The 20,810-nt window shown below is 32.0% G+C and overlaps 2 pseudogenes; both read right to left on the bottom strand.

Annotated features, from left to right (window-relative positions):
- Positions 1-19: 19 nt before the first annotated feature.
- Positions 20-4,798, bottom strand: LOC138705726 (NADH-ubiquinone oxidoreductase chain 1-like; annotated as a pseudogene).
- A 1,805-nt stretch (positions 4,799-6,603) lies between these two features.
- Positions 6,604-7,565, bottom strand: LOC138705725 (NADH-ubiquinone oxidoreductase chain 1-like; annotated as a pseudogene).
- Positions 7,566-20,810: the final 13,245 nt, after the last annotated feature.

The following is a 20,810-nucleotide window of genomic DNA, read 5'->3' as shown; positions in this document are numbered from 1 at the left end:
GATCCGATTCCCCACTTCTTTATTCAACATTAAGACATGAAACCAATTCTGATTCACCCTCAGCAAAATCAAAAGAAGTGCGATTGGTTTCAGCCAAACATGAAGTAAACCAAATTATTGATAAAGGAAATGTAAAAAAAAATTATTCAAATGTGAATCTGAAAACCATAAAATATTATTAAATTATAGTTACCTACTAAAAATACAAAAGACAACAAAATTAAAGCCAATCTAACTTCATAAGAAATTGTCTGAGAAACAGCGCGTAATCACCCTAATAATGCATAATTAGAATTAGATGACCAACTAGCAATTATAACAGTATATACACCCAAACCCAGTACAACAAGGAAAAAATAATAAACCCAACTCAAAAGAAATAAAACCAGAAAAGTAAGGAATTACAAATCACACTAACAAGGACAAAAATAATCTAAAAGCAGGAGCAAAATAATAACATAAATAATTAGACAAGAAAGGAAATGTCTGCTCCATAGTAAAAAGTTTAATTGCATCTCTAAAAGGCTGCAAAATACCAATAAAACCAACCTCATTCGGACCTTTACGAATATGAATATACCCGAAAACTTTACGCTCCAACAAGGTTAAAAAGGCAATACCTACTATAACAAAAATAACTAGTAAAATAAAAATAATAAATACACCAAAATCTCCCTAAACATAAATATTATTTATAGAATAAATCTATATTCAAAGATTCTAAATCCATTGCACTTATCTGCCAAAACAGTAGCAATTAATAATAATCATAAACAAAACATTATTCCAAATATCTGGTCCTCTCGTACTAAGATATAAAATTTATTATAGATAGAATCCGATCTGGCTCTCGCCGGTCTGAACTCAGATAATGTAAGATTTTAAAGATCGAACAAATTGAAATTCTACACCCAAATTAATTCAACATCGAGGCCGCAAACCCATTTATCAATAAGAACTCTCAAAAAAGATAATGCTGTTATCCATAAGGCAATTTAATCTTATAATCAACAAAATTGGATCAAGTATTCATAAATAAATGTATATTAAACAAAAAGAGTTAATTAATTCTTCCCATCACCCCAACAAAATATATCAAATATTAAATAAAATAAACAAACAAAATAAATAAAATAATATATATAAACTCTATAGGGTCTTCTCGTCCTATAAATAAATTTAAGCTTTTGAACTTAAAAGTTAAATTCAACAAAAATAATAAGAAACAGTATATTCCTCGTCCGACCATTCATTCCAGCCCACAATTAAAAGACTAATGATTATGCTACCTTTGCACGTTCAAAATACCGCGGCCCTTCAAAACTAATCAGTGCGCAGGTCATATTTCATATTAAAATACAAGAAAAAATGTTTTTGATAAACATGCGAGAATAAATTTACTTGCCTAGTTCCTTTTAAAATCTTAACAAAGATTATATAATACATTTACAAAATTACTAATTCCATCATAATTACAAATAAATAATAATTTAATAAAAAATTCCAATACAACAGTTAAATATTAATAAATCAAAATCTAAAAGAAATAAAAAAAAATTTAACTCATTTAAAATGATAGTTATTATAAAACCAACATCAATAAATAATAATAAAAATTATAAAAATATGTTAGAGAGCTTATCCCCCACATCATTAATATTAATAAAATAAAAACTAAAGAGATAGAAATATAATAATAATAATAATAATAATAATATATGAATTAAATTCATTTCTTGAAAAACCAGAAACCATTGAAGCCGAATAACATTTCACTACTAAATAATAATTATTAATAATTATAAAACAGTAACTAAAATAATTAATTAGATCCTTCAAAATCGGGAAACAATAAATTTATAATATAATTTAATAAACCCTGATACACAAGGTACAACAAAAATCTACTTCTATAAATTAATCATATAACCTTTACAGTAAAAATTAACTATAATTGCAAAAAATTTAATCAACAATATATACAAAAACAATTAATTAATTTTAACATAAAAATAAAATGAAAAAAAAAATTATACAATATTTCAGATTATATTGAATTGCACGATAAAATTAATCAGTGTAAATTAATTTCTTAACTTAAAGATTTAATCCGTATTAAATTATCATCCCAGCCACACCTTCCGGTACAACCACTACGTTACGACTTATCTCAACTAATAAATAATGAGAGTGACGGGCGATGTGTACATTTTATTTTAGAGCCAAAATCACTATTACAATCTGCAAAAAATTACAATTAAATCCAATTTCATAATAAAATTTCAAATAATAATCCAATAATAAATATAAGCGTAATCCATCTCCACCAAAACATAAAATGCACCTTGACCTGAAATAATTTATAAAATTAAATTAAGAAAATGTCATTAACCCTAAGAAGATTTTCATTATAATGGCGGTATACATATATTAATCTTGGTAAGGTTCAACCCGGACTTTCGATTAAGGGACAGATTCCTCTAAAAGACTAAAATACCGCCAAATTCTTTAAGTTTCAAGACCCTAACTAATACTACTAAAGTTAAAAATAATTTATATCTAAAATAATAGGGTATCTATTCCTAGTTTAAAACAAAATATTTCATAGCCTCAAATAAAATAAAGTCATAATAATTATTAAGATTTCACCCAAAAATAATAAAATAACCTCTAACAAAACTCTTAACTACTTTAACAAAAAAGATTTACTTATATTCATTGTATAACCGCGGATTCTGGCACAAATTTTACCAATAATAAATCAAAATTACCTAATCAATTTCCCATAAGTTTACAAAAATTATTACTGCGAAAGAACAACAAATTAAGTAATCATTAAGATAAGAATAATTAAATCACGCAAAAACTTACATATAAAAAAATTAAAAGTAATTAAATACGCAAGAATAAAACTCATTAAATAAACACTAAAACAAAAATTGGACTTAAATACAAAAATAAAGATTATATAAAATGAAACAAAAATGTAAAACCCGAATTTCTCCATACATTTTAACCAACTCACAAAGTATCCTCAACACAACTCCTACATCAACTCTGAAACTCTTAAATAAACATCTAAAACTACAGGACCAATAAAAAAAATTGAGGCATTGACCACTAGTGTATAATAAAATTATCTCTTCTCTTTAATAGTAACAGTATAACTACAGATCTCTTTTCTTTTCCGATCAAATCCAATCCGATTCGACCCCCGATCCGATCCGATCCGATTCCCGATCCTATCCGATCTCAGATTCGATCCCTGATCCGATCGCCGATCCGATCCGATCCCCGATCCGATCCGATTCCGATTCGATCCCCGATCCGATCCAATCTGATCCCCGATCCGATATGCGATGCGATCCGATCTCCGATCAGATTTCCGATCCGAACCTATCTCCGATCCGATCCAACCCGATCTCCGATCCGACACGAACTCCGATCCCCGATACGATCCGATTCCCCACTTCTATATTCAACATTAAGACATGAAACCAATTCTGATTCACCCTCAGCAAAATCAAAAGAAGTGCGATTGGTTTCAGCCATACATGAAGTAAACCAAATTATTGATAAAGGAAATGTAAAAAAAAATTATTCAAATGTAAATCTGAAAACCATAAAATATTATTAAATTATAGTTACCTACTAAAAATACAAAAGACAACAAAATTAAAGCCAATCTAACTTCATAAGAAATTGTCTGAGAAACAGCGCGTAATCACCCTAATAATGCATAATTAGAATTAGATGACCAACTAGCAATTATAACAGTATATACACCCAAACCCAGTACAACAAGGAAAAAATAATAAACCCAACTCAAAAGAAATAAAACCAGAAAAGTAAGGAATTACAAATCACACTAACAAGGACAAAAATAATCTAAAAACAGGAGCAAAATAATAACATAAATAATTAGACAAGAAAGGAAATGTCTGCTCCATAGTAAAAAGTTTAATTGCATCTCTAAAAGGCTGCAAAATACCAATAAAACCAACCTCATTCGGACCTTTACGAATATGAATATACCCGAAAACTTTACGCTCCAACAAGGTTAAAAAGGCAATACCTACTATAACAAAAATAACTAGTAAAATAAAAATAATAAATACACCAAAATCTCCCTAAACATAAATATTATTTATAGAATAAATCTATATTCAAAGATTCTAAATCCATTGCACTTATCTGCCAAAACAGTAGCAATTAATAATAATCATAAACAAAACATTATTCCAAATATCTGGTCCTCTCGTACTAAGATATAAAATTTATTATAGATAGAATCCGACCTGGCTCTCGCCGGTCTGAACTCAGATAATGTAAGATTTTAAAGATCGAACAAATTGAAATTCTACACCCAAATTAATTCAACATCGAGGCCGCAAACCCATTTATCAATAAGAACTCTCAAAAAAGATAATGCTGTTATCCATAAGGCAATTTAATCTTATAATCAACAAAATTGGATCAAGTATTCATAAATAAATGTATATTAAACAAAAAGAGTTAATTAATTCTTCCCATCACCCCAACAAAATATATCAAATATTAAATAAAATAAACAAACAAAATAAATAAAATAATATATATAAACTCTATAGGGTCTTCTCGTCCTATAAATAAATTTAAGCTTTTGAACTTAAAAGTTAAATTCAACAAAAATAATAAGAAACAGTATATTCCTCGTCCGACCATTCATTCCAGCCCACAATTAAAAGACTAATGATTATGCTACCTTTGCACGTTCAAAATACCGCGGCCCTTCAAAACTAATCAGTGCGCAGGTCATATTTCATATTAAAATACAAGAAAAATATTTTTGATAAACATGCGAGAATAAATTTACTTGCCTAGTTCCTTTTAAAATCTTAACAAAGATTATATAATACATTTACAAAATTACTAATTCCATCATAATTACAAATAAATAGTAATTTAATAAAACATTCCAATACAACAATTAAATATTAATAAATCAAAGTCTAAAAAAAAAATAAAAAAAAAATTTAACTCATTTAAAATGATAGTTATTATAAAACCAACATCAATAAATAATAATACAAATTATAAAAATATGTTAGAGAGCTTATCCCCCACATCATTAATATTAATAAAATAAAAACTAAAGAGATAGAAATATAATAATAATAATAATAATAATAATAATAATAATATATGAATTAAATTCATTTCTTGAAAAACCAGAAACCATTGAAGCCGAATAACATTTCACTACTAAATAATAATTATTAATAATTATAAAACAGTAACTAAAATAATTAATTAGATCCTTCAAAATCGGGAAACAATAAATTTATAATATAATTTAATAAACCCTGATACACAAGGTACAACAAAAATCTACTTCTATAAATTAATCATATAACCTTTACAGTAAAAATTAACTATAATTGCAAAAAATTTAATCAACAATATATACAAAAACAATTAATTAATTTTAACATAAAAATAAAATGAAAAAAAAAATTATATAATATTTCAGATTATATTGAATTGCACGATAAAATTAATCAGTGTAAATTAATTTCTTAACTTAAAGATTTAATCCGTATTAAATTATCATCCCAGCCACACCTTCCGGTACAACCACTACGTTACGACTTATCTCAACTAATAAATAATGAAAGTGACGGGCGATGTGTACATTTTATTTTAGAGCCAAAATCACTATTACAATCTGCAAAAAATTACAATTAAATCCAATTTCATAATAAAATTTCAAATATTAATCCAATAATAAATACAAGCGTAATCCATCTCCACCAAAACATAAAATGCACCTTGACCTGAAATAATTTATAAAATTAAATTAAGAAAATGTCATTAACCCTAAGAATATTTTCATTATAATGGCGGTATACATATATTAATCTTGGTAAGGTTCAACCCGGACTTTCGATTAAGGGACAGATTTCTCTAAAAGACTAAAATACCGCCAAATTCTTTACGTTTCAAGACCCTAACTAATACTACTAAAGTTAAAAATAATTTATATCTAAAATAATAGGGTATCTAATCCTAGTTTAAAACAAAACGTTTCATAGGCTCAAATAAAATAAGGTCATAATAAATATTAAGATTTCACCCAAAAATAATAACATAACCTCTAACAAAACTCTTAACTACTTTAACAAAAAAGATTTACTTATATTCATTGTATAACCGCGGATTCTGGCACAACTTTTACCAATAATAAATCAAAATTACCTAATCAAATTCCCATAAGTTTTCAAAACTTATTACTGCGAAAGAACAACAAATTAAGTAATCATTAAGATAAAAATAATTAAATCACGCAAAACCTTACATATAAATAATTAAAAGCATATAAATACGCAAGAATAAAACTTATTTAAATAAATACTAAAACAAAAATTGGACTTAAATACAAAAATAAAGATTATATAAAATGAAACAAAAATGTAAAACCCGAATTTGTCCATACATTTTAACCAACTCACAAAGTATCCTCAACACAACTCCTACATCAACTCTTAAACTCTTAAATAAACATCTAAAACTACGGGACTAATAAAAAAAAATTGAGGCATTGACCACTAGTGTACAATAAAATTATCTCTTCTCTTTAACAGTAACAGTATAACTACAGATCTCTTTCCTTTTCCGATCAAATCCGATCCGATCCGACCCCCGATCCGATCCGATCCAATCTCCGATCAGATCCCAGATCCGATCCGTTCCCCGATCCGATACTATCCGATCCCCGATCCGATCCGATCCGTTCCGATACGATACTATCCGATCCGATCTCCGATGCGATCCGATCTCCGATCCGATCCTATCTCCGATCCGATCCAACCCGATCTCCGATCCGATCCGATCCCCGACACGATCCGATCCTCCCCTTTTATATTCAACATTAAAACCTGAAACCAATTCTGATTCACCCACAGCAAAATCAAAAGAAGTGCGATTGGTTTCAGCCATACATGAAGTAAACCAAATTATTGATAAAGGAAATGTAAAAAAAAAATTTTCAAATGTAAATCTGAAAACCACAAAATATTATTAAATTATAGCTACCTACTAAAAATACAAAAGACAACAAAATTAAAGCCAATCTAACTTCATAAGAAATTGTCTGAGAAACAGCGCGTAATCACCCTAATAATGCATAATTAGAATTAGATGACCAACTAGCAATTATAACAGTATATACACCCAAACCCAGTATAACAAAGAAAAAATAATAAACCCAACTCAAATGAAATAAATCCAGTAAAGTAAGGAATTACAAATCACAATAACAAGGACAAAAATAATCTAAAAACAGGAGCAAAATAATAACATAAATAATTAGACAAGAAAGGAAATGTCTGCTCCATAGTAAAAAGTTTAATTGCATCTCTAAAAGGCTGCAAAATACCAATAACACCAACCTTATTCGGACCTTTACGAATATGAATATAAACGGAAACTTTATGCTCCAACAAGGTTAAAAAGGCAATACCAACTATAACAAAAATAACTAGTAAAATGAAAATAATAAATAAACCAAAAATCTCCCTAAACATAAATATTATTTATAGAATAAATCTATATTCAAAGATTCTAAATCCATTGCACTTATCTGCCAAAACAGTAGCAATTAATAATAATCATAAACAAAACATTATTCCAAATATCTGGTCCTCTCGTACTAAGATATAAAATTTATTATAGATAGAATCCGACCTGGCTCTCGCCGGTCTGAACTCAGATCATGTAAGATTTTAAAGATCGAACAGACCTAAACAAATTGAAATTCTACACCCAAATTAAATCAACATCGAGGTCGCAAACCCATTTATCAATAAGAACTCTCAAAAAAGATTATTATGTTATCCCTAAGGGAATTTAATCTTATAATCAACAAAATTGGATCAAGTATTCATAAATAAATGTATATTAAACAAAAAGAGTTAATTAATTCTTCCCATCACCCCAAACAAAATATATCAAATAGTAAATAAAATAAACAAACAAAATTAATAAAATAATATATATAAACTCTATAGGGTCTTCTCGTCCTATAAATAAATTTAAGATTTTGAACTTAAAAATTAAATTCAACAAAAATAATAAGAAACAGTTTATTCCTCGTCCGACCATTCATTCCAGTCCACAATTAAAAGACTAATGATTATGCTACCTTTGCACGTTCAAAATACGGCGTCCCTTGAAAACTAATTAGTGCGCAGGTCATATTTCATATTAGAATACAAAAAAAGATGTTTTTGATAAACATGCGAGAATAAATTTACTTGCCTAGTTCCTTTTAAAATCATAACAAAAATTTTATAATGCAATTACAAAATTACTAATTCCATCATAATTACAATAAATAATAATTTAATAAAAAATTCCAATACAACAATTAAATATTAATAAATCAAAATCTAAAAGAAATAAAAAAAAAAATTTAACTCATTTAAAATGATAGTTATTATAAAACCAACATCAATAAATAATAATAAAAATTATAAAAATATGTTAGAGAGCATATCCCCCATATCATTAATATTAATAAAATAAAAACTAAAGAGATAGAAATATAATAATAATAATATAGGCCTATGAATTAAATTCATTTCTTGAAAAACCAGAGACCATTGAAGCCGAATAACATTTCACTACTAAATAATAATTATTAATAATTATAAAACAGTAACTAAAATAATTAATTAGATCCTTCAAAATCGGGAAACAATAAATTTATTATATAATTTAATAAACCCTGATACACAAGGTACAATAAAAATCTACTTTTATAAGTTAATCATGTAACCTTTACAGTAAAATTGAACTATAATTGCAAAAAATTTAATCAACAATATATAGAAAAACAATTAATTAAGTTTAACATAAAAATAAAATGAAAGAAAAATTATATAATATTTCAGATTATATTGAATTGCACGATGAAATTAATCATTGTAAATTAAATTCTTAACTTAAAGATTTAATCCGTATTAAATTATTATCCCAGCCACACCTTCCGGTACAATCATTATGTTACGACTTATCTCAACTAATAAAGAATGAGAGCGACGGGAGATGTTTACATTTTATTTTAGAGCCAAAATCACTATTACAATCTGCAAAAAATTACAATTAAATCCAATTTCATAATAAAATTTCAAATAATAATCCAATAATAAATATAAATGTAATCCATCTCCACCAAAACATAAACTGCACCTTGACCTGAAATAATTTATAAAATTAAATTAAGAAAATGTCATTAACCCTAAGAAGATTTTCATTATAACGGCGGTATACATATATTAATCTTGGTAAGGTTCAATCCGGACTTTCGATTAAGGGACAGATTCCTCTAAAAGACTAAAATACCGCCAAATTCTTTAAGTTTCAAGACCCTAACTAATACTACTCAAGTTAAAAATAATTTATATCTAAAATAATAGGTTATCTAATCCTAGTTTAAAACAAAAGGTTTCATAGCCTCAAATAAAATAGAGTCATAATAAATATTAAGATTTCACTCAAAAATAATAAAATAACCTCTAACAAAACTCTTAACTACTTCAACTAAAAAGATTTACTTATATTCATTGTATAACCGCGGATTCTGGCACAAATTTTACCAATAATAAATCAAAATTACCAAAGCAAATTCCCATAAATTTACAAAACTTATTACTGCGAAAGAACAACAAATTAAGTAATCATTAAGATAAAAATAATTAAATCACGCAAAAACTTACAAATAAAATAATTAAAAGCAAATAAATACGCAAGAATAAAACTCATTAAATAAACACTAAAACAGAAATTGGACTAAAATACAAAAATTAAGATTATATAAAATGAAACAAAAATGTAAAACCCGAATTTCTCCATACATTTTAACTAACTCACAAAGTATCCTCAACACAACTCCTACATCAACTCTTAAACTCTTAAATAAACATCTAAAACTACGGGACAAATAAAAAAAAATTGAGGCATTGACCACTAGTGTATAATAAAATTATCTCTTCTCTTTAATAGTAACAGTATAACTACAGATCTCTTTTTTTCCGATCAGATCCGATCCGATCCGATCCGATCCGACTCCCGATCCGATCCGATCCTATCCCCGATCCGATCCGATCCGATCCCCGATCCGATGCCCCATCCGATCCTGTCTGATTATCTGATCTGATCTCATCTGATCTGATGCGATCTGATCTGATTCTGGGATCTTATCAGATCTGATCTCATTTGATTCTGGGATCTGATCAGATCTGATCTCATTTGGTTCTGGGATCTGATCTGATCTGATCTCATCTCATTGTGGGATCTGATCTGATCTGATCTCATTTGATTCTCGGATCTGATCTGATCTGATCTCATCTGATTCTGGGATCTGATCTGATCTGATCTCATCTTGTTCTGGGATCTGATCCGATCTGATCTCATCTGATTCTGGGATCTGATCCGATCTGATCTCATCTGATTCTGGGATCTGATCAGATCTGATCTCATCTGAATCCTGGATCTGATCTGATCTGATCCGATTCTGGGATCTAATCTGATCTGATCTGATTCTAGGATCTGATCTGATCTGATCTGATTCTCGGATCTGATCTGATCTGATTTTGGGATCTGATCCTGGGATCTGATCTGATCTGATCTCGTATGGGTTCTGATCTTAACCGATCTGAACTTCCGCCTTAAAAGACGGCAAGCCCCACAAAATATACTTCTCAGACATGACCAGCGGCCATTCTTCGTTTTTCTTTCATCATCCTCTTCTTTTTCATCTTCTTTTTCTTCTCCTTTTGATGGTAATTGGTCCTCAATGGATAGTGTTGCCATCGAATCTGGCATGAGGGATGGCATGTCAACTGGCATGGTAGGTGGCAACTCTTCTGACATATCACATAACATGGGTGCTGCCCTGGACTCTGAGATGGAATATGGCATGGCAAATTCCCATACCGATGCGCACTTCGGTCGATCTTCTGACTCTCGCGTGGGATCTCGCATGCGATATTCGATTGTCGCGAAATGTGGCATGGCTTCCGATTCTGGGACGTAATCTGGCATGCCAAATTTCCAGATTGATAAGCACTTTGGTATTTCGTTTGATTGTCGCGTGGAATCTGGCATGCCAAATTCCCGTATTAGTGCGCTCTTCGGTCTTTCTTCTGATTTTGGCGTGGTATCAGGAATTCGATATTCCGATACTGATTCGCACTTTGGTTGGTCTTGTGATTCTGGTGTGGAATCTGGCATGCCAAATTCCCGTATTAGTGCGCTCTTCGGTCTTTCTTCTGATTTTGGCGTGGTATCAGGAATTCGATATTCCGATACTGATTCGCACTTTGGTTGGTCTTGTGATTCTGGTGTGGAATCTGGCATGCCAAATTCCCGTATTAGTGCGCTCTTCGGTCTTTCTTCTGATTTTGGCGTGGTATCAGGAATTCGATATTCCGATACTGATGCGCACTTTGGTTGGTCTTGTGATTCGGGTGTGGAATATGGCATGCGAAATTCCCATAGCGATGCGTAATGCGGTCTGTCTTTTGGGTCAGGCGTGGCACCTTGTATGTTTGGGATCACTGGTATGTACTCTGCAAGAAACGAAATAAACTTGATCGTTAAGCATGTGTCCTTGCATTCACAGGCTCTCAGCGAATGGCATATTAGTAGGGCGAGCTGCATATTTCTACTGTCCATTTGCAAGTCAAGCAAATTCAAGTCATACAACCTAAGAACAAATTACAAAAAACTCAACACACATTTCTTGAACCGGTAACCCCTAAACATGAAAAAAAAACACATGGACAATCATGACCTACTTTGTATAAATTTCTAACCATCTGAGTAAATCTTAAAAAAAATAAATAAAATAAATAAAAATAAATAAATAAATAATAAATATTGCCTTCCGCACTAATAATAAATTAAATAACGTCAATCCTAATAAGCTTCAGACTAGAGATCGATTTAAAAATATATATATATATATATATATATATATATATATATATATATATATATATATATATATATATCACAATGCAAGAATTGTTCCAGCAAATACATTGGTCAAACTCGCAGAAATTACAGAACCCGGTTTAATGAACATGTTTCCGATTTCAAATACATTAGACGAAAATCAAAATTTACAACACATCTGATAGAACAAGGTCATGAATTAACCAATATAAATTATATACTACACGTCGTTCACCCTATCAATAAAGTCCACGTATAAATATCGCTGAAGTATTATATATTTCACAAGCATTAAATAATGGTTTATCCCTTTTGAATGAGCAACTCCCGAACATACATAGTCTGCTTTATAATTAAATTCTCCTTACACATGTGATTTTCGGTACACCAATAAGCTTCCATCCCCCCCCCTCTACCTTTCAGTTTTATGTTACTTAGAATTTAAGCGTAACGTTCGTCAACATTTGTGACTGAACTTTCTACAACAAGGATATATTTTCTTCTGCTCCGTCTCCGTAAGTAATTTCTTTATTTAATTGTTTGCCCCCCTCTTTTTGTGTTTCGTGAATTAACATCATTTGGTTACAAATCACAATAATTTCCATTATTAATCTATTCAACATAGTACGCCTAAATAAGAATTTCTACTTTCTTTCAGATTACAAGACCACACGTCTCGAGCGTTACGTCCATTTTTACTACGCCTGAAGCTGCTCATTCACCTCTCTTACTACTCTGCCAATTTGCATCAGCACATCGATACGACATTTGTAAATGCAGACTTCATCTTAATCTTGTTATATAGTCACATTGAATAGCGCTTATGCTATTTATATAGCTTAATCTTATACTCATAAACCTGGAGTGATCGTTAATTTTTTAACAATTTCATTTTAGTATATAGCTATAGTTTTCACTGTTTTATGGTATTATTATAAATTTTATCCATTTACTTGTGACTCCATATGGGAACGTCCATGAGAAAATGTCCAAAAATGAAAATAATAAAAATATATTTTCGTCTACGTATTATATATCAAATGAAAGCTTGAAATTACTATTTTTAGGCTACATATCAATTTTCTTCATTTTAAGAATGTATTGGACACTACATTACAAGAAATATGACATGGTCCAACACTTAGCATTATGACAATTCATAACATTATTTCACGTTATGTTCAGAAGTCTAATAAGTGAGGCACACATAATTTTTAGGCACCAAGATATCCACTCTATCTTCTATTTAAAAAATATAATCCTTTTATGTAAGTACACTATAAGGAAAAATCAATATTTTTAATTTTGAAAATGGTTGTCTTCATGTCATACTACTGACAAAATAATTTAAAAGTTTCCGTAACAAGATTATTACTGGTGCAACTTACTAGTAATTTTTATTGAGTGGTCCATAGGTGGTGCAAAAAGTTGTTTCGCTAGCAACGACGTTTTTTTTTTTAATAATTGTCGAAACATTGGTCAAACTACTGATGCTGCTGCTGTTTGAAGTGTATTCAGTGCTACATCATCTGAAAAATTGCTCTATTGAGTCTACTAGCCTAATAACAAGTAGTAAATATTGTATTATATTATGTGTGCAATATTTAAGCTAAAGTACCTCAGTTTGAATCCATACTTAACATAACTTTACAAGCAACTTAGGTTATTGTAGATTAATTTAAATATCTTTACTTCATCTTTTTATTATTTTTAAAGTTCTAGAATGACTAAAACTGGAGCTGAGATACAAAGGGCATATGCAGAAAAAAATAAGAATGATGAAGACTACAAACGCCATAGAGCTGCCATTGATAAGCGTTATAGAGAGAAGAGAAAATCGACAGAAACTATCCAGGAACGGAATATAAGAAAATCTAAGGCTGCGATTAGGAAGCAGAAGAGTCAAAGACAAATTGAATAGCTGGCCCAGATGGCTCAAGCGGTAGGGGCACGGCATGTCTCTATCGCTTGTTCCGAAGGGTTGTGGGTTCGAGTCCCGCCTCGGGCAAGGGTGTTGTGTACGTATTAGTTTAAGAGAGTGGAAAACAGAAAAACAGAAAAAAAAAAGAGAAAAACGGAAAAATAAAAAAATGAAATAAAGAATTACTCGAGGATAGTAGTGAGGCTTCACTATCTGCACTGGGAAAGGCATTCAAGAAAGTTGATAGAAATATGCCTCGGTCTCCAAGGAAGCAGAGGGCTACGGTTGTAAAATTAGCCACAAAATACGGTGTTCCATTAGAAAATAAAGTATTAGCTATTAAGAGGGAAAGACTTTCTGATGATGTAACTAATCTCATTACAGGATTTTATGTAAATTATGAGATCAGTCGTGTTTATCCAAGTCTGAAGGGTGTCTCATCACAAAGATTCATCACAACAGCACGAGCGACACCTTCTTTATCCAATTAGGGAAGTCCATAATCTTTTCTGCAGAAATATCCAAACAAGAAAGTTGGTCGTAGCAAGTTTGCCTCTTCGCGCCCTCCACATGTGAAACCATACAGGGATATGCCACATAATGTGTGTATGCCGCATCCATGAGAATTTTTCTAATCTTCATGAGAAGATTTCAGGTGTCCTGCCAGGATTTGGAGCATCCATTAAAGACTTCATACAAATACCTGTCTGTGACCATCAAAAGAAAAATGAAGCGATGAAGAATGTTAACATATTTTCTGATGGGTGTGCTGGACAACTCAAGTCCAAATATAACTTTTCAAACATTACTCTTCTCAAAGAACAGTTCAATCTGTCCAATCTGACTTGGACATTCTTTGCCACGTCACATGGCAAAGGTGCCGTTGATGGTATTGGTGCTGTAGTGAAACGAAAGGTTTGGAACTTGGTTAGAGCCAGAAAGGTAACAGTGCGAGATGCTGAAACATTTGCTCGAGCCTGTAGCACACCCACAGTAAATGTGCTTCATGTTAAGAGCGAGGAAATAAATTCTGTGATGCAGAAACTGGGTAAAGCTTGGGAAAATACCCTACCTATTACGAGGACGCAAAAAATTCAACGTGTTATTCCTCTGTTAGTTTATAAGATCAAATATTTTCCGCAGAACTCCAGTGAATGGGAAGAGTATCTTCGCCCTGAAGTCCGTAAGAGACAGAGAAAGCGTCCAGTTCATCACAAGTAAAGAAGAGTGTGTGTCCCTGGTTGTAAGAACACTTATCTTGCACATCAAATAGAAAATGCAACTGGAAGTCACACTACTGACGTCACACTACTGACGCACATTATATTCTAAAATACTTTTTATAATTAAAATAGTTGTAGTTAATTAAACAAAACATTATGCAAGATACATTGAAAGACTAATATTTGTGTCACCAATCACTGTAATTAGTCCATCATTTTCTATTTTGCAGTAACATATCAAATTGTTTTCTACTACTTTACACCAGTCTAAATATTGTCACACTACTGACGTGTAAAAAAATTGAGGTAGGATTAATTGAGTTCGACTGTTGTTAACAAAATTTTGTACATGACTTTGCAAGTTCTCAAAGAGTATATACATACATTTGGTAAATGAGATTAATAAGAAATAACTTGCTAAATTTCATACAATAATAAAAATTGTGTCACACTACTGACGGTGGACGTTTCCATATGTGTTATCATAATTCATTATGCATCTCAATCTATTTCATAAAACCCATGATTTCACTGATTGTTTATAATACTTTGTTCATAAGATTTTGTAGGTTAATTGGAGATCTAATGATGGTTCCTTCAACCTAAAACGTTCATCAACACGTTAAAATAGAAACATTCACCTTATTGTAATATTGAATAAGTTTCACGACCTTATTAATAAAACTGTATTAATCTACTCGAGGCAGAGCTACGTTAGAAATGCATCCTCCAAAAACGATATGCGAAGTGGACAGCTTCGAATATTTTGGGTGTATCTTCTGCTGCCAGGAAGTTAAAAGGATAGCTAGCTTTCAATAGAAAAAGCAGCAGCTTCTGCGGACATCCGGAAAAAAACACTAAGGAAGAGACTAGTGAAGTACTTTGTATGGGATGTGCCAATGTAAGGGGCATAGATATGAACATTACGACGAAGTGAAGAGAAAAGACTAGAACATTTGAAATGTGGATATGGAGAAGAATGGAGCGTGTGAAATGGACTGACAGAATAAGAAATGAAGCTGTGTTGGAAAGAGTGGGTGAAGGAAGATTGGTGCTGAAACTGATCAGGAAGGGAAAAAGAAATTGGCTGGGTCACTGGCTGAGAAGAAACTGCTTACTGGAAGGAATGGTGAACGGTAGAAAATTTTATGTAGAGAAATATAATAGTTGACAGATAACATTAAGATATGGGCTATGGATCATATGCAGAGACTCAGAAAAAAAGGCGGAAAATAGGGAAGATTGGAGAATGCTGAATTTGCAGTGAAGTAGCCTATCTGTCCTTGGAAATTTGTGAAGGTGTGTACTCCGCGTACGTCTTAGCTTTACAAACCACTCACTGTTGATCGTATAGTGTGGATTTGTACGAAACCGGCCTCGCACCTCGCATGCGTCGTTTCTTAAAAAACAAGCCTTGAAAGACTTGATGGAACGCTCTCACATTTCAATGCACTACACTAATTTCAGTCTGGGATTTAAATTCAAACATAAACGCAGCTTAAATGATACTGACTAAACTGACCCAGTAATCATAAACCATTCTGTATTTTGTGAATACTTTTAATGAAAAAATAAACTAATTCATTCAAGTGGAATAAAAAATTGTGGGAGAAGTGGCCCATTAACAGAGGAAAACGAAGAATATTAGTAATGTGATTAATTGTATATTTTTTTAGTTTAAAGTACATTTATTTTTTAAATTGTGTTTTTGAATAATAAACAATGGTTCATTGTAGTGTATGCAGTATTAGCACTCAAAGGGAAAGGGATATTGGTAGACGACTGCCAAAGTAATTGCAGATGGGTTTCAAGCCTGCAAGCATAATATCCACGGGGCAGTTCTAAATGGAAAGAACTCAAAATTTAAAGTTTTGAGAAAACTGAAATTCAAAGCTTCATGTTGCTGTGAAAATCCAATTAATAATTCATTATTTCAGTGGCATGCACAGAATTTTTTTTAATGGGGGAGGCGTTATTAAAATTGTTTAAAATTTACATTATCAGTATTTTAAATTTTGTCTATTATTATTATTATTATTATTATTATTATTATTATTATTATTATTATCAAGCCTAGGGAGTTCAGCAGTTTAAAAACAGGTTAATGATACACAAAGTATATATTGCTGGTTGTGTTTGTAAAGAAACTTCCTCCACCCAGTCCCGAAAGACTATTCATTCGACTTCATACTAGTGATCGGTTGTCTGATAGTTGATAGCTAGCATTCCAAGAGTACACGCGAGTACAAGTCAACTGTGCACAATTACTATGCCGAAAGTTTTACTGAAAAAAGAAGATAAATTAAAGAAACTTGTGGAAGTATACGGAAATAAGTAGGTTGTACAGATAACATTAATATCAAATGTAACGCGTGCCACACTGTAATAAGGGGCGAGAGTCCCAAATACATAGAACAGCATATCAAAACTCAGAGACATGAAGCTCATTTACAGTTATTCATACGTAACGAGAAGGAAGCAAGCGCGCATTCTGTTTCAAATTCTGATAGACACAATGATTTTTCTCCGGGGTTTGTGTGAAATGATGGTGAGCTCCAACATTCCTTTTAACAAGTTGGAAAACCCCCACTTCAAGAATTTTATAGAGAAGTATACGGGTAGAATTGCCTAATCTGAAACAACTCTACGTAAAAGATATTTAATATCATGTTACGAAAATGTTCTGCATAGCATTCGAGAAGAAATATCTGATAACATTTGGATTTCTGTAGATGAAACCAGTGACAGCATGCATAGGAGTGTAGCAAATGATGTTATTGGAATACTCAATCCACAAATTCCGGGGAAAAGGTTTTTATTAACTTCAGAGTTATTCGAAAGAGTGAACCACAAAACCATGTCAAGTTTTTTTTTTATCATTGTCTCTTTTATGGCCCGACAGCATCAAACGTGGAAATGTTCTCCTCCTCGTTACCGATGGCGCGCTTTATATGATAAAAGCAGCTAAGAAAATTCAACAGCTGTGTCCTAAACTGACTGTGACTTCTTTGGCTCATTGCTTGCATAGAGTTGAAGAAAAAATTTAATCCTGTTTTAGTTACGTGGATCGTTTTATTTCTTATATGAAGAAAATATTTTTGAAATCACCCTCTAGAACATAGGCTACCTGCACAAACAGTGCTCAACGAGCGCGCGCGCTCTTTCGGAGCGGGAGAACTGTGTTTACCGTTCGCCGAATCGGAGAGGAAGATACGTCACAATGATATAGACCTGCTATAGGTAGAGGAGAGGGAAACGACCACTCAGCTATCTAGTGGAGTGCAGTGCGTATTCTCAGTAACTGTTTCACATTGCTTACCTTGTGATACAGTTCGGTATGGAGGAATCTAAAAGACGGAAAAGTGGTGATCAGGCAAATTCTTTCAATGTTGCATGGGAAAATGCTTATTTGTTCATACCTGCTGGAGTAAATACTCAGTGCTTTATCTGCCACAACATTTTGAAAGGTAGAAAGAAACATAACATAATGCGTCATTACGAGTCCAGACATAAAGATACCGGTACTAAAGATATTAATCTTCAACAATTTAAATACAGTATCTCTCTTCAGGGAAAAGGCCAGCTCAGTGTTGATGTGTTGAATAAATTACGGGATTTCAGTCGTAAACTTACACTTTTGGTAAGTCAGTTTCGGGAAGGTAGTATGCCTTACTTTCGAAAGATAGAAACTGCTCGTGATGAAGCCATGTTAAACGATTATTTGCAAATATTAATTAAAATTCAAAATTAATTTAATTGTCTTGTCTTAAGGTCCACACCTGTGGAGTAATGGTTAGCGCGTCTAGCCGCGAAACTAGGTGGCCCGGGTTCGATTCCCGAGTCAAGTTACCAGTGGCGTAGCATGAAATTTTGAGTAGGGGAAGCTAACTCAAGTTGTCTTTCATGAAATATGAGAAAACGTATTACAAAAATACAGTCTTAAAATAAATAGTAGTCAATTTCAAGTCAGCAGTCGAAGATTGGTTGGAACATCGTAAGTAACACCAATAAGGCATGATCTCAAATGATACGTAATAAAATATGATTTCACGGTTTACACATATCTCTAACAAATAGACAAGTGTACGTATAACATTAGCTCACTCCCTGTCATACTTAGAGAAATCACAGTATTAGTATCATTACGTAAGTATGCGTCTGTCTTTTGGTTGTGTCCTTCATTGACAGCAAGGGAGTCGGTCATTAGTTTTTTAAATCACACTTTTGTTCGTAAGTCAGTTTTGATAATACAATTGTCCTAAAAAAATTCAAGTAGATTGGTGTCAGGAACTGTTATTTCGCTCATTATTTATTATATTAGCCACAATGCACACTAACACTTCAACTGAACATAACTAGACGAAAAGGGATAACGCGGAAACTACTTATTTTAAATGTTAAAGCTAGCTTCTTTGCGAGCCTTGCGACTAGGGTAGCTTAGGAAGGGATGGAAAATCTGCGGGGTGGATTACACAGAAGAAACCGGTCTGCTTGGAAGCTGGTGTGTGCAGGCTTCTTGTTTACTGCTGCATCACAAATCATCCTGAGCTGCCGCATCACAATATTTAATGCGTAAATATAAATTCTATTAAAATTGATAAATAATTTTCTTCATAAACTGCAGGTTTATTATGAAATTATTATTAACTGGGGAAGCTAAGCTTTTTAGCTTACATTGACACTACGCCACTGCAAGTTACCTGGTTGAGGTTTTTCCGTGGTTTTCCCTCAACTCAGTATGAGCAAACGCTGAGTAACTTTCGGTGTTGGACTCCGGACTCATTTCACCGGCATTATCACCTTCTTCTCATTCAGACGGTAAATAACATAAGCTGTTGATAAAGCGTCGTAAAATAACCTGCTAAAAATCTTGTCTTAATTGGAAAGAAGTTTAAAGTTATCATAATAAATTCTTCAACACCAGTTGATACAATGTCATATACGTTACAGGTGGGCCTGGTTGGCGCAGTTGGTATAGCGCTAGCCTTCTATGCCCGAGGTTGCGGGTTCGATTCCGGGCCAGATCGATTGCATTTAAGTGTGCTCATATAACCTCGGCAGTTGCGAGCGTCGTTAAATAAAACATAACATGTAACGATTTACAGCTCAGACTTATTGAACTTCCTGTGGCCTAAGGGCTAAAGATCGTTTGAATAATACTACTAGCCTGGTTGAATTTTACAAGACTGAACATTAGCAATAATATCCACGACTACACAGGCTGGCTGTAAAAATGATTGCTATGTTTGGTTCAACATTTATATTTGTGAGCAACTGTTTTCTACAATCAACTTTAATGAAGGCAGACATCGAACATCTGTAACTGAAGTTTCATTACGATCAGTAGGCTACTGTTCCTTTCAGCTGCCAACAGCATAAAACCTCGTTTTCATGTACTGATGAATAAAAATATAACAAATTGATATTGTACATTTAAGTAGGTATAAAATTTCTATTATTTCTGTAAAATAAATATTTCTGTATTAATTAATAAGTCCAAGATAGTTTTGCAAACACTGAACGGGAATTCATTTCATAAACACTCGTACTAGTACTTCCCTTTTGTGTATATTTTGTACGAGATCATCCCTTTTTCCAGTCCACCCTATACTGACCGCAGCTAATATCTGCATTCCGCTCATGAACTGTGAACCGGTTCGGGGAGC

The sequence above is a fragment of the Periplaneta americana genome, chromosome 9 (assembly GCF_040183065.1).
Source record: "Periplaneta americana isolate PAMFEO1 chromosome 9, P.americana_PAMFEO1_priV1, whole genome shotgun sequence".
NCBI classification, from domain to species: domain Eukaryota; kingdom Metazoa; phylum Arthropoda; class Insecta; order Blattodea; family Blattidae; genus Periplaneta; species Periplaneta americana.
The sequence above is the reverse complement of the archived record's forward strand: the minus strand, read 5'-3'. Positions and strand labels throughout refer to the sequence as shown.